At 34.8% G+C, this 6,548-nt stretch overlaps 1 long non-coding RNA gene across 2 annotated transcripts; it reads left to right on the top strand.

The window, feature by feature from the left end:
* Positions 1-4,383: 4,383 nt before the first annotated feature.
* LOC136820573 (uncharacterized) lies at positions 4,384-5,652 on the top strand. Of its 2 annotated transcripts, XR_010848613.1 has the most exons (4): positions 4,384-4,396; positions 4,661-4,726; positions 4,956-5,059; positions 5,442-5,652. It is a non-coding gene; the product is annotated as an uncharacterized lncRNA (long non-coding RNA). The 2 variants fall into 2 exon arrangements; XR_010848612.1 differs by lacking the exon at positions 4,384-4,396 and having other exon boundaries at positions 4,577-4,726.
* The last annotated feature ends 896 nt before the right edge of the window (positions 5,653-6,548 follow it).

Below are 6,548 nucleotides of genomic sequence, written 5' to 3'. Positions count from 1 at the left end.
TTTGTAAAGAAATTAACTTTGGTCGTAGAAAATGACGGTTTAAAGCGTAATCTTTTGTCAGGGCGAATGTATCTTTTCAGTTTATTTTCGAGGGAGTGTGTCATCTGCTTACTTTTATCACCAAAGTATGGTAATTTTAACAAAATATCTGTCTCATTTTCATTGGTTTCTTTTGTTTCTAATCGTGGTCAGTTAACTTTGTCAAACGTTGTCTTAATGATTGAGTTGCTAATGTTGCATGGAATAATGAATTCCAAGAAGCGAATTTGTGAATTTTGGACAGTTCTTGTTTGAGTTTACAATCTGAGCAAATACGTTTAGCTCTGTTAACCAAACTTCAAATCCAAGTGGTTCTGAATTTCCAATCTTCGTAGCTATTAAAATTGGCATATTGTCCTGTGTTTGTGTCTTTTCAAAAGATTGATAACCCATCTGGAGCAATCTCAAGGTCGAGAAAATGAGGTATTTCTTGATCGAAGTTATCTACGGTAAACTGTATCTTTTCATCAAAGGCATTCATAAGTTGATGAATTTTAGTTAAATCAGAGGGTTTGATGACTTTTATTGATAACATTTTTTACAATATTTTATCATGACTTTTATAAATAGTAGCTTTTATTCTTTTGTACTAAAGTTCCTTCGGCTATACCTTTACTGATCGTATCTAGCGTCCTTCTTCTTTTTTTTATATATGATTTGAGAAGCTACATTACACTTAGGAACATATACTACTTACAAAAAGAAACACAGAAAAAATAAATAGCTCCTCCCCCCGCAATGGAACGGTGTTTTCATATTAGATCAGAGTTTAATTCTAGATAGAGGCTGCTGATCTAACCGCGTGGGTTGCGAAATTCAATAGGAATTCGCTCATGCAGTGGCTGATTTTGAGTGTCGTATGCCGAGTGACGAGATCTATATCAAATGGACATGCGCAGCAGGTGCCGCAAATTGGAGAAAAGTGTTTGAATTAATGGAAAAACGTTGAATGATCCTCTTTTGATGATCATTGTCATTGAAAGCTGTTCGTCGAAGAAGACAAAAACAAAGAAAAAGACAAAGCCCACGAGACTTCACAGACTACGAGCTGCGAGAAAAGTTAAGTGATTTGTTTTATTTCTTTTCATTTGTTTCCATTCTTTTGAATAATGTTTACGATTTGCGCTAAACAATTTGGCATCTATAAGGTACATCTTCGTAAGACTTCGAGTGATTTTAATATAAAAGATATCTTTTGATCTAAACTCACATTAAAGAAATAAAACGGTGACAGTGTCGGCACTCGATGTCATACGAAGATCTTTTTAGTCCCCTAGTGTTTGAGGGAAATCGCCCAATGCCAGGATTAAGATCTAGACAGGAGATGTTGAGTTCAGACGGTAGTAACCCAATAGATTCCACCCCAATCCAATCCCGGAATAGCGATGAGATAGTTCAGACACTTTCAAAAGCCCTTAAATACGTAACGAAGTCTATGAAACCGTCTGCACCCAAGGTCACGGTCACTCTGTTTGGCGGGAGGGTTGATGAGGACCCACACCATTTTGAAAAGAGATTTCGAATCTTGAGCGAGTCTCAGCAATGGGAAGATAAGGAGGCAATAAAATATATGCCTCTTTATCTCGAAGATGCCGCGGAACGCTGGTTCGAAAATCTTGCGGTAGCGGATTTGAAGGATCTCAATCGGGTCTTCGAACCGCTAACAGACAAGTGTAAATGTTCCCTGACGTTGTCGAAGATCCAAGAGATCCGGATTAATGGGGGGGGGGGGAGAATCTGTTAGTGATTACAACAGTCTGTTCTACAAAATCTTTAGGAGGGGGGAGCTACATATGGGGAAAGTGTATTGATGGATTTGTACATCTTGAGCTTAACCTTAAAGCTCCAAGAAATGGTGGTCTCAGGCGGACCTCGCTCCCTCGGAGCTGCCGAGACCTTAGCAAAAAAGTGTTACTCCACCATATGTAGGTCTCCCCCGACGACGAACAATACGAGGGATGAAGCAGGAAATTTAATCCGTGACTTAATCGCTCAATTATCAGTTAAGAAGGGCGTCGAAGAGACTTTTATTAAATTTGATCTTTTCTCAGCATCTTTCAGGTATTTTTTAGGAAAAAAGAGCAATGACGTACAAGGTAAATTACGCAAACTCTGTAAGTATTCTAAATGTACTGCAGGTATCGTTCCACCTTGCCTGTCTTGCCTGTCTGTTTTTTTTTAATCTCTAAAATCACAATCAATTTTCAGCTTTTTTTAGAATCAGATTTCAATGTAACAGAGATCAACTTTCTTTCTTCCTTAATCTTTTTTTCTTGTTAAACTTTAACTTTTAAAGAAGAGAGAGAGAGAAAGGAAACGAGAAATTCGAAATTGTGACCGAACAGCGTACTTAATTTTTAAAGGAGAGAGAGAGAAAGGAAACGAGAAATTTGTAACTCCACAAATTATGACTGCACTCCGTATTAAATTTTTATTTTAATTTCTAGGTTGAATTTACGATTTTTTTAATATATATTTATAGTATTTGCATAGGGATTGAAGAAAAAAACACAAGAAACACCACAAACCAAACCTTAGCCTCCCTGAAACCAAACCTAAAACCCCTAAAACCAAAACCCAAAAGACCTGTGCCCCTACCTGCGGTAGCCACTCATCTTCACCAATCCAACCAACACTTCTACCAACACCTGACATCCCTAAATGGCAACCAACAGATAAAAGCCACCAACACCAAGAGAAACCTGAACCTGTTGACCTACTAGATATGACCACCAAATGAGAAATTCAAAGAGACTGGTGACTGAGAAGACACACCAAATAACATCAAAACCAAAAAAATGAATCATTTGTAACGCGCTAAACCACCACCACAGGCAGCTAGGGATGACACCACTAAACCAGTCATCCCCTTTCATCAAGCCACCAGTGTTAGTGGAACCTGCTGCTTCCGCTGCTACCATTCAAGCACTCCAGAAAGTATCCTAAGGAAAGCAGAAGATGATCCATCCACTAAAAGCTGAGAAGTACAAGACCTGTCCTGAAGAGTGGCTACCCCCCGACCAATCTCCAATCTCTCCAAGCAACAAGATGGAAGAAGTGTCAAGATTAGGAAATTTTATTATTTTTATTATTTTATTAGTCACCCCTGAGCAGGCAACGCCTCCAAAGAAAACGCGACCCCACGAAGCCATTTAAGGTCTGAGGAATGTACTAAAGTTCCTTCGGCTATACCTTTACTGATCGTATCTAGCGCCCTTCTAACGCCCAACTGCGCCTTCCACGCTCCTCTGGGCAGCAACTTAGCAATTGCTGTCCAGCCCTCCTAACCTTCAGTGTTGTTTCGGCAGCGATCGGCGGCGGACCTGCTCAGGACATAGGTTTGTAAGAATGCTTTTCATATTTGTAGCACGATTATAGAGCGTTGTCATTATTAAATACTAGTTTTATTGTAACTGCATAGTCTCCCGTTCTTGTCTACAATAGGATTAGGTTCTACTCCCCTAGGTTCCTTTAGCCCGCCCCTTTCGTAGTCTAGACTCACTCACCCACTGCGTCTTATTCATCTGCTAGGCAAGCACCCGGATAAGGCTCCAGTACACTTTGTACTCACTTTTTGCCTGAATGATGTATTGGATAGAAATTTGAAATATAGCATATTCACTGGGCGAAATCATAGATTTCCCAAATTGTAAATATAGTAAAAATGTATATAAAAAATGGTATTTCAATGAATTTCAAGCGGACTTTGAAAGTCCACCTTTCGAACGTGTAAATATCTGAAATATATTGAAAAAATATGATAATTCAAGGATTTCCATCTTTGAAAGATGATATTTACTATATTTCAATATTTTGAAAATATGAAATTTTCATGTCGTTAAAATCTCTTGAAATATGATATTTCATTAAATTTTCGCTAAATTTAAAAATTGAGATTTCCATCAAATGGGAATTCTTGAAAATATCATATTTCACTAAATTTACAATTTTTGAAATATGAGAGCGCCAATCTAAAATGGCGGCATAGATCTTAAACCGGGGGTCAATAGAAAACCAATATGATTCGTATGATATCAATATTTACGATGTAAATATGTTTTAGAAGATTATTCCAGTTTAGTTTTAAATTCACTCGAATAATTTTATTTCGAAGATCACCTAATTGTTTGGTGTTTATGTTATATTTTCGAGAGTATCTTAAGTAAAATTTAATAATGTAACCCCCTGACGAGATGCCAGATTCGCTTTACGAAATCAAAACATTCAAAACCAGTTTTCAATTTTGTGGTTTCTTTGAGTGTTAAAGTTGGAGTGGTGGAAGTGATAAGCTGATCTGGAGTCTGGTGTAAGAAAAATGGAAAGAAGAAACATAATTAAACCACAAAAATCATGATGTGTAAGTATTACTTCACCCATTTATATCAACAAATGAGTCTAGTTAGTTCTATTTCTATCTATCCTAAACTAAGGCCAGGGTCGATCAGACAACACTCATTTAAGGATTTTTTTGTTTCTTTAATTTGCCTTTGCGATTTGTCATGTCAATCACCCAGATCAGGGGTATATTTCTACTTTTTTTTTACTTTTTTGTAAATGTTGTTTTCCTTTGCTGTTCATTTGTTGTCAAAATGTTTGACTCTTTTGTCTTTCTACACTACAGGTCGTGATGCTGTATCATAACATAAACTCCACGAAACCATTTCTCGTCAAGTAAATCAAGGGTAAGGTAAGGGAATTATCTGCTTATCTGTATGCTACTTTTTTTAAAAGAACTATAAGCTGGATAAATTGCTATATATGTAGGTATTTCAAGTTTTTTTTTGAGCAATGAAATGTTTTTGGCAAAGCTCTTTCTTCTAAATTTTTTACTATTCTGAGATATGATTAAAATGATTATCTTTATTTGTGAATGAATGATGGAGCAATATACATCAGTTTTGTTTACTTTTATACAGGTTAAATGACTTTATCAAGCACTGAAACTGTACAACTCTCTGCACCATAAAAGAAAAAATCCAGATATCCTACACTACATGATCTGACAGACAAAACGAGAAAGGTATTTATCACAGAATTCAATTAAATTTTTTTTAACTATTCCTAGTCCATTTGCTTTACAAGGTAACCTTTTCTCTCGAAACTAGAGATCAGGTCGATTATTTTGATTATTTTGGACAATTTTCAGGGTGGAAATGAGAAAATTTATAATTTTCGGCTACTTTTATTAATTTTTGCCACTCCAAGGTAAAAATGGGAGATCGTTTAATTGTTTGTTCTGACAGGTTTCCAATTTTGCCAAAAGTTCACATCTGATAGGATTAACTTGTCAAACTCCAGTGGTACTTCCCCGTCGGTCGTCAAGGTCAGAGCCCTTGGGTTAATTTCGTGATAAGATTCTTATTTACTTTTGATATTATTAGCGATTTTCAATTTTTCTTCAGGGAACACCAGGAACTGACACGATTTTTGAAGAAAGCTGATTGACTTATGATTCTGAAATCGAGTTATTTGGCAAGTGACGGTTACTGATTTCTTTGATGTTTTGAGTGTTTGGTTCAAGAGCTAAAAGTTGCTTGAAATAGGATACTGATCTTGGAATTTTAATAAAGAAAGTTTGACCAAAGTTTAACTTATTTGACTAATACTCTTAAGTCTTTGCCCTCATACATTGTATACATAGCATTTGTATTTTTTCTTTATTCTTTTACCTTGTAATTTAGATTATCTAAATATTAAATTTACTTTATCTTATTTAATATGAATTTTTAGTTCTTCTAAAGATGAAATAGATCAGTAACATGAAATGTAAACTAAAAAGTAACCTTTGTGTCTTCCTTCCTTTTTTAGCTCTATTTTGATACATCGAAACTTAACATTTGCAATTTGGAAATCTTTTAAACTTAATGTTTCATCCTTGTGTAAAGATAATAATTGTGAAAATTTTCCTTTGGGAAATGTTTTAAACTTGATATTACATTCCATGGAAAGTTAGTAAATGTAATATTTCCCTTGTTGAAAACTTCTAAACTTGAAATTTCATTATATGTAAAGTTAGTAAATATGATAATTCCATGTGTCAGGAAATGTCTGAATAGGAATTCTCCATCTTTACATTTCGTAGGAAATATGGTCTTTCAAAACGTATGAAATATATAGAAAATGTTAGATTTCCTATATATTTCCTACATTAGAAATCTATGATTTCGCCCAGTGATTTTACTTGAGATCACGCTTCGTCTGTTACTTCAAGATTTTTGATGTCAGAATGAATCTTTTGGGATTTCTTTTGTTTTGTGTTTTTTTTTAATTATCGGCTAGTTATGGATTTTGGCTAATAAAGTATCTATTTATTTATTTATTTTATTTGTTCTTTATTTAACGTTGGTAATAAAAAATAGTTACAAGTACTAATTGAATCCAACATGACATTCGAATATTTACTATATAGTAAATAATATTTTAAAATTTAAAAATACTAGAATATAGAACAGAGTTTGCATGAACAATACATTTTAGCCTTGATAATTTTTCTTTTAAATTCAGCCAAA

The sequence above is a fragment of the Clytia hemisphaerica genome, unplaced genomic scaffold (assembly GCF_902728285.1).
Source record: "Clytia hemisphaerica strain Z4C2 unplaced genomic scaffold, Clytia hemisphaerica genome assembly, whole genome shotgun sequence".
Classification (NCBI taxonomy): Eukaryota; Metazoa; Cnidaria; class Hydrozoa; order Leptothecata; family Clytiidae; genus Clytia; species Clytia hemisphaerica.
The sequence above is the reverse complement of the archived record's forward strand: the minus strand, read 5'-3'. Positions and strand labels throughout refer to the sequence as shown.